Here is a 7,667-nt window from a genome sequence, read left to right as displayed (position 1 = left end):
TTTAATAAGGTAAATGCAGCTTAATAAGGTAAATGTAGCTTAATAAGGTAAATGTAGTTTAATAAGGTAAATGCAGCTTAATAAGGTAATGCAGCTTAATAAGGTAAATGTAGCTTAATAAGGTAAATGTAGCTTAATAAAGTAAATGTAGCTTAATAAGGTAAATGTAGCTTAATAAAGTAAATGTAGCTTATAAGGTAAATGTAGCTTAATAAGGTAAATGTAGCTTAATAAGGTAAATGTAGCTTAATAAAGTAAATGTAGCTTATAAGGTAAATGTAGCTTAATAAGGTAAATGTAGCTTAATAAGGTAAATGTAGCTTAATAAGGTAAATGCAGCTTAATAAGGTAAATGTTGTTTAATAAGGTAAATGTAGCTTAATAAGGTAAATGTAGTTTAATAAGGTAAATGCAGTTTAATAAGGGCAACATTTACCTTATTAAGCTGCATTTACCTTATTAAGCTACATTTACCTTATAAGCTACATTTACTTTATTAAGCTACATTTACCTTATTAAGCTACATTTACCTTATTAAGCTACATTTACCTTATAAGCGCTACATTTACCTTATTAAGCTACATTTACCTTATTAATTAATAAGGTAAATGTAGCTTAATAAGGTAAATGCAGCTATTTTTAAAGACGATAATTTTCGATTATTAATGCTAACTTAGATCACATTAGATTCTCTTGTGACGAACAAATTCAGTAAAAAGTTACATTTACTTCACGTTAAAGAAAGACAAAAATTATACTGGGTCAGTAAGGTAGTTATGTTTATATGAATAATTGCTGAACTCGTGATGATAAGATCCTAAGAACAGCGGAACGTGTAGCTAACTTGGCTTTGTGTCAAGCTAAAATTTGTTGCCTACTGTTCATACCTTGCGTCTATATGTATAAGATGAGTTCCCAAATGGAGAGCCACAGGCCACGGGTGGTGGGTGGGGGGGGGGCAAGTAAGTGTCGGGAGCAGTGACTGTTAAGGCACTTAGCATCAAGTGATTCATTGGATGTTGGGCTTCAGTCAGGATGCAAAAAGTGGTGAGAAAGACTGGAAACAGATGATGCAAGTTATTGCCACGTGAGGCCTGGCATGATCTGGTGGTTATGGTAACCTGCAGGTCGTGGGATCGAATCCCGTTCCCGAACATGCTCGCCTTTTCACATTGGAAGTGTTATAATGTGATGGTCAATCCCACTATCTGCTGCTAAAGAGTAGTCCAAGAGTTGGAGGTGGGTGAGGTTGACTAGCTGCTTTCCCTCTAATCTAACACAGATAGCCCTCGAGTAGCTTTGCGCGATAACCAAACCACGCAAAGTTTATAAGTCCTTTTTATCTATTAGTGTCCATGCAAGTTTGGTGTATAGATCTTTCTAGATACATTGTTTCATTGTTCAACCTATTTTTGTTGAACAAGCTTTTAAAAAAAACCCTCTGGAAGTAAGTGTAGTCGCTGTAAGGGGCAGAAAAAAAACTATGAGGTCAACCTTTCAGAATCTGCAGTTACAATTGTTTATTATTTGAGTTACTTTATAAGTCTCTCTTTTAATTAAGGCTTAACTAAATACCTTCATTACACACGTTTATATTAGCTTCAATAATCAAGTACGTTTCACTAGATTTGCTAAAAATTACTTGAATGTTACTACTTTAACAGTTTCTAGCAGTGTTTGATAAATTTAAAATTACTTGAATATTACTACTTTAACAGTTTCTAGCAGTGTTTGATAAATCTAAAATTACTTGAATGTTACTACTTTAACAGTTTCTAGCAGTGTTTGATAAATTTAAAATTACTTGAATGTTACTACTTTAACAGTTTCTAGCAGTGTTTGATAAATCTAAAATTACTTGAATGTTACTACTTTAACAGTTTCTAGCAGAGTTTGATACATTTCAAATTACTGCACAGGAATAATATTTCTATCTTTTAAAAGATTTGGATCAAACCTACAATTATATCGCACGGTGCTATTTCTATTTTATATTGAGCACTTTAATAATTGTATAAACTTTGTAAAAAATAGTTCTATAAAATCCTTCATATCAAAACAACTTCTACGTAACTTCATTTCCATGTCTGCGGACTTACAACGCTAGAAACCGGATTTCGATACCCGTGGTGGACAGAGCACAGATAGCCCATTGTGTAGCTTTGTGCTTAACTACAAACGAACGAAAGTACTTTATTTCAGCTAATTAAAAACATTTTCTATATTCGATTAACGAAATAATTTTGTTTTAAGCGATTCTTAAACGTTCTTTTTTTTAAATCAATGAAGTGCAAGTGGAATTCTGATAAGCCTTATAATTGTTGATGATCAGGAAATTCTACAGGTTACATAGCAAACTGGTTCTAATATACTCAAACTGTAGAGTACAGTCTGAGTTTGTGTAGTTCTAATATACTCAAACTATAAAGTACAGTCTGAGTTTGTATAGTTCTAATATACTCAAACTATGAAGTACAGTCTGAGTTTGTATAGTTCTAATATACTCAAACTATAAAGTACAGTCTGAGTTTGTATAGTTCTAATATACTCAAACTATGAAGTACAGTCTGAGTCTGTGCTCTAGGTGCGCAACTCTGATAGTAGTTTCCTAGCCATAGGGGGTAAAAAATAAAAAAACATTCAGGCATGTTCCAAAAGACACAAAACCAATGTGAACCAGAATATACGTCAAAGAATAATTTTTCGCAGGTTTGTTAGGCTCTTCGCGGGGAATCAAGTCCAAGATATTATCGTTGTAAGTCCAGAAAATTACCGCTCACCCGGAATCGAGTCCAAGATATTGTCGTTTGTAAGTCCAGAAAATTACCGCTCACCCGGAATCGAAGTCCAAGATATTGTCGTTTGTAAGTCCACAAAATTACCGCTCACCCGGAATCGAGTCCAAGATATTATCGTTGTAAGTCCAGAAAATTACCACTCACCCGGAATCGAGTTCAAGATATTATCGTTGTAAGTCCACAAAATTACCGCTCACCCAGAATCGAGTCCAAGATATTATCGTTGTAAGTCCAGAAAATTACCGCTCACCCGGAATCGAGTCCAAGATATTATCGTTGTAAGTCCACAAAATTACCGCTCACCCGGAATCGAGTCCAAGATATTATCGTTGTAAGTCCACAAAATTACCGCTCACCCAGAATCGAGTCCAAGATATTATCGTTGTAAGTCCACAAAATTACCGCTCACCCGGAATCGAGTCCAAGATATTATCGTTGTAAGTCCACAAAATTACCGCTCACCCAGAATCTAGTCCAAGATATTATCGTTGTAAGTCCACAAAATTACCGCTCACCCGGAATCGAGTCCAAGATATTATCGTTTGTAAGTCCAGAAAATTACCGCTCACCCGGAATCGAGTCCAAGATATTATCGTTGTAAGTCCACAAAATTACCGCTCACCCATCGGGGGACATAAATGATGAGTGTTTGAAATGTACTACCGTTTACTTATATTTCATTATGGTTTTGTAGTTTATTGTTTTTGCCAGTGCTTCACTTTTTCAAAAGAAATGAAGCGTCTTTAATTAAGCTGAAACCGATAAGATAGCATTAAAAAAAAAGAAAACTGGTTGTATTAAGTTACGGTACCGATAACACTAGCTAATTTTTTTTTTTTATGAATTGATAATTGGACGTAAATATCTGTTTTCGTAAACGAAAGGATCGTAGATTAATTTATTTCAGTCTACTAATGTTTTTTCAGTTATAGTTTCTGTGTGGAAACCCGAGGTACAACACTAACAACTATTTTCTCACTCATATTCGGATCTGAGACGAATTGTCGTAAGTCGACTGATTTATCCACTTACTTTACAAATTCCAGTATGTCATTTATTTCATGAACTACGTGTTTTATTGTTTATTTATGAACTAATACATAATATGGATTAGTATGCATCGTGTTGCTACTGATCTACTAAACGCTCACGGTTTTAGTGGCACAGCGGTAAGTCTGACGGATTATAACGCCAAAAACCGGGTTTCAGTAAATGTGGTGGACACAGCACAGATGATTTATTGTATAGCTCTGTGCTCAACTACCAACAAAGTTTTAATGACGATTATTGTACATTTGAGAAGAAAATAACCACCGAGATCAACTGATCGTCAAAACATAGCTAGAATTTTAGTTTATTTATTTGTTCTGAATATCGCGCAAAGCTGCTAGAAGAGCTACCTGTGCTAGCTGTCCCTAATTTGAAGAGATAGACCAGAAGAAAGGCAGCTAGTCATCCCCATCCACCGCCAACTCTTGCTATAACTACCGAATTGTGCAATTAACTGTCACATTACAAGCTCCCACGGCTGAAAGGACGAGCATGTTTGATGATGGGTTTCGATCCCAAAACCCACAAATTGTGAATACAGTTCCCTAATCACTAGGTCATTTAATTTGAGCATATAATCAAAGACAAGGAAAACAAATGGGAGCCTATTGGCTAATACTTGCACGTGTTAAAACTAAAAGCTAATCCCAATATATTTACCGAGTTCTGCGCACTAACAATCGTAGTTGTTTAGTCTTTCCTAACTTATTGATCACAAATAGTTTTAGGTTATCAGATCTTCATTTCACATGTTGGATTAACTGTCAGGATTAAATATTTGTATCACACTTGAAAACAAACACAAGAGGGCTCTCTCTCTCTCTATCTCGCTAAATGTATATATATATATATATTTATATATTATTTATACAGACCTCAACTGGTGTAATCTCTTCCAGATTTGCCGCTCAGACAGACCCGAAATTCTTAGCTTCTGCTCTTAGAAATCAGCTTCCAATGTCTGCTTGTTGCTATGAGCTGAACGATGCACGTGCTCGAGTCCTACATGACTATTAGAACACAATGACTAGTGCATTCTAATCCTTTTGGTTGTAAAAATACGCGTGTATTAGCCCTGTCTTTTCGTCGTCGGTCGCAAACACGGAACACTCTGAACGTCAAACATGTGCCATGCCCAAAGTAGGAAAAGCCACCTCCAGCTAGCGCAGGTGCAGTGCGTATCAGCTGGCGAAGTCGAGGAGAGCTTCTAGTTGTGAGGTGTGGCAACAAATTATCGAAGTTATGCTTTGTGTAAACTATCGGATTTTCCCTAAAGAAAACGTCATATAATTATGATGAAACGGAACCCTGTTTAACTACTCACATCTTTAACAAAGTATTTTGAATTATGCATATCCATTTTAAGCTACAAAGAACAAAATTCGGGCGTATAATTCATAACGATCGTCATTACTCTCATAAATGAGTTAATTAATTAAACGTGGTCCTATTGTTGTTAAGCGCAAAGCTATACCATAGCTATCTGTGCTGGGCCCACCACAAGTATCGAAAAACCTGGATTTTAGCGGTCTGAGCTCTCAGAATTACCGTTCAGCTAGTGGGGGAGGTATATCTGATATGGATTACCCATACCCTAAACACTATTACAAAGGTATCAAGGTGGTACGAGTCAACTTTAGTTTCATTTAAAAGAGAACTTTACTCTTATCACTAACGCTCTTTTGATGACCCGGGTTCTAATCTGATCCGAGTTTGAAAAAAAATGTTACCTATTTCATTAATATAACGCTTTAAAAAAAGGTGGGTTGGCCCTGCGGTAGAATCTGTGCAACACCACAAAATATTTCCATCCAATTTAAGCCGTGCATGTGTTATTAGAGAAACAGTCAGTCCCTTATTACGGATGATGGCCGGTAGGGTGCTGCTGCATTCCCTCTGACCAATAGTTGAAAATTAGCTCTATATTCCTACCATTAACACAAAATAAGTATATGATTAAGGAAAAGTATGTCTCAAAGGAAAATACAGTTATACGCTTTTAAAATAATAGCTTCAAACAACATAATATCAAAAAATATGTTTTATATTCTCTTCTGTTGGGATAAAATAAGTCATAAGATTTAATGACGCTTCTGTTTAAAAGAACTAATTAGTTAATTAATTAAATCATTTCAACAAATGAATATTTTAGTATTTGAACTATAAATTTATAAAGTTTTTATCATACACTGCATGAGTATCTCGTTTTAACCTAGATAAAGGCTTCAGAAATTGGGGCTTTAACCTAGATAAAGGCTTCAGAAATTGGGGCTTTAACCTAGATAAAGGCTTCAGAAATTGGGGCTTTAACCTAGATAAAGGCTTCAGAAACTGGGGCTTTAACCTAGATAAAGGCTTCAGAAATTGGGGCTTTAACCTAGTTAAAGGCTTCAGAAATTGGGCAAGTTTTTATTTCTTGTTCTCCCATAACAGCAAGATCTTGTCATTAGAGAAGAAGCTCATTTTTTCTTCTTATTTTAGGCGTAACTAAAAAAATTAATGAATCTCATAATCATCCGAATGCTTCTAATATACGCCTTTAAATCCTACATTTAATTACGTGGTCTTTACAATATTAGACTATATTAGACTTACAGAAGATGGCGCTGTTGATAAGATGACGTCTACGATGTGCAGAAATAATTAGCCGTCCGAGAAAGCTAAAATAAAGTCGTAAATTGCATTACCATTTCATTATCTAAATCTTGTCTAAGATATGCACATCATCTTGGAACTACAAATTATGACAGTATATTACATGATCCTAAAAGGTGGGGAAATGGGATATAATTAAAAGATTAAGATCGATACAAGTCCCACGAGTACGAAACCAGAACATCACTCTAATGCCTTCGCTAACTGTGCTAAATAATCTATAATCATTAGTGTGTCTCATCTTAAGATTACCAACTCACTGTGAATCACCACATTATTACTCGGTAGCACAACGACGGCTTTAGAAGGGGTGACAAATTGGCATAAAAACCTTTGAAGTGATTGATTTGTTTGTTTGTTTGGAATTAAGCACAAAGCTACACAATGGGCTATCTGTGCTCTGCCCACCACGGGTACCGAAACCCGGTTTCTAGCGTCGCAAGTCCGCAGACATACCGCTGTGCCACTGGGGGGGGGGCTAGGTGGTTGAAAGTATAAGGTTTCACTTTAACCAGATAACAGTTTAAATTACCTAAAATTGGATTTTTCTCTGGCAAACTGTTTCTGATATGGCAAGAAAGTGCATTAAATTCTAAACAATACTGGCCCAACGTAGACCAGTGATAGACTAAGGATCAGAAGGCCCAAGGTTCGAGTCTCGATATTTCACTGGACACGCTCTTCACGTTCAGCTGTAGAGAGAATTATAACCCTAACATTTAATCTCACGATTCATTTTAGAACAGCCGAGGTGGCGGAGGATAATGCTGGTTTTTGCAGTCCCTCTGGTCAGGAGTTTTAAATTAGGGATGTAAATGTCTGAACCTTAGGATATCTGACGCGGCAGTTTAGTCCATGTGTAGCATAAGGTGTCATTTAAGTTGAAAATACCGAGTACTAAAAAGTAATAAAATAAGTGAATTTTTATAAGCTGTATATGGTTGCTTTTTTATAATATTCGAAACAGTTACTGGTTTTCATTTTCCAATTCATAATCATAAAACAGTAATTAGAAAGGACAGTGATTGAAATTAAATATTTGTCTAATAACCTACAAGATATGAAAGTCTTAAACTGTAAAATACGTTTTTACGATAACAAATTCAACTTATGTTCGTGGAAGAAATGTATACACATAAACCACCTTTTAATTGCACTAACCTT

At 35.5% G+C, this 7,667-nt stretch overlaps 1 protein-coding gene across 1 annotated transcript in view; it reads right to left on the bottom strand.

Moving 5' to 3' along the window:
• Positions 1–4,898, bottom strand: part of LOC106470427 (voltage-dependent calcium channel gamma-4 subunit-like) — a gene marked incomplete at its 3' end in the record, with an annotated part of 62,097 nt that extends 57,199 nt beyond the window's left edge. Inside the window, exon 1 of the mRNA XM_013930984.2 lies at positions 4,724–4,898. The remainder of the gene's footprint in view (positions 1–4,723) is intronic.
• Between the last annotated feature and the right edge of the window lie 2,769 nt (positions 4,899–7,667).

The sequence above is a fragment of the Limulus polyphemus genome, unplaced genomic scaffold, assembly GCF_000517525.1.
Source record: "Limulus polyphemus unplaced genomic scaffold, Limulus_polyphemus-2.1.2 Scaffold3995, whole genome shotgun sequence".
Lineage (NCBI taxonomy): Eukaryota > Metazoa > Arthropoda > Merostomata > Xiphosura > Limulidae > Limulus > Limulus polyphemus.
Note: the sequence above shows the minus strand (reverse complement) of the source record. Positions and strands in the feature narration are given on the sequence as shown.